This window comes from Melampsora larici-populina (genome assembly GCF_000204055.1).
Source record: "Melampsora larici-populina 98AG31 unplaced genomic scaffold MELLAscaffold_148, whole genome shotgun sequence".
In the NCBI taxonomy this organism is placed as follows: domain Eukaryota; kingdom Fungi; phylum Basidiomycota; class Pucciniomycetes; order Pucciniales; family Melampsoraceae; genus Melampsora; species Melampsora laricis-populina.
The window spans coordinates 64,282-65,256 of NW_006768911.1; positions in this window are offsets into that span (position 1 = coordinate 64,282).

Genomic DNA, 975 nt, shown 5'->3' on the forward strand with positions numbered 1-975 from the left:
TCAAGATTGGCAATCAGGTGTTGATTGACAGCAGCAATAGGCAGCAAGTGGTGGGAGGAAAATTTGAACCAACGAGCAAACTCCAAGCATGCTACAATGGGCCATACAAAGTACTGGAAGTATTGAATTCAGGACAAGATTATCAGCTTCAATTATGACCAAATGACTTCTCTCACCCAGTTTTCCATATCTCAAATTTGCAAACCTATCACTCTTAATCACCAGAAGATAACACTCCTGCAACCATGATTCTGGTCTTGTCACGACCAAAAACAACCCCTGGAGAGACTTCATAGGAGCCCTTGGGGCATGTTAGGATCTGTGACAAGGGGCTGTGTATCAATTGTGATACGCTAGCACCCCCACAAGGTGAGTGGAATACTTCCCCACAGTCTTTTCATGTTGAAGATATTGGCAAGCACTGTTCTCTCCCACATAACTGTTTCAAAAACAAGGACCAACACGCACAAGATGAGGGATTGAGCGGAGGGTCATCTATTGCAGCCGCCAAGAGGGCTTTGTCAACACCAAGAAAAACCCCTTTAGGTCCTGAACGTGGAGCCACCGGGGCATGCTAGGCTAATTGACAAGGGTGTGTGTGTCTGAATGAAGTGTTAGCACCCCCACAATGTGAGTTCAATAATCTTTCCTTCTATACTTCATCATCAAAGCAGCTAGCAAGCTTTATTCCCCACTACATAACAGAAAAAAAGACTTCCCTTGAACACATCAAGAAGCAAGAATTATAAATTGCCACAATTGAACGCACTTCAAAACGCAAGACTCTTAAGAATTTATTTACCTCAAGATGCCAGATAACACAAACTTTTCAACACTTTATTAAGATCCATTTAATCTTAGCAACATCGAGTTATAAATTATCAAATACCGGGGGATATTACATTCTTTCAACTCAGTTTCAATTTTTCTTTTCTCTTTCTTAGGATGAGTTATGGTCAGAATTTTTGGGGCAAG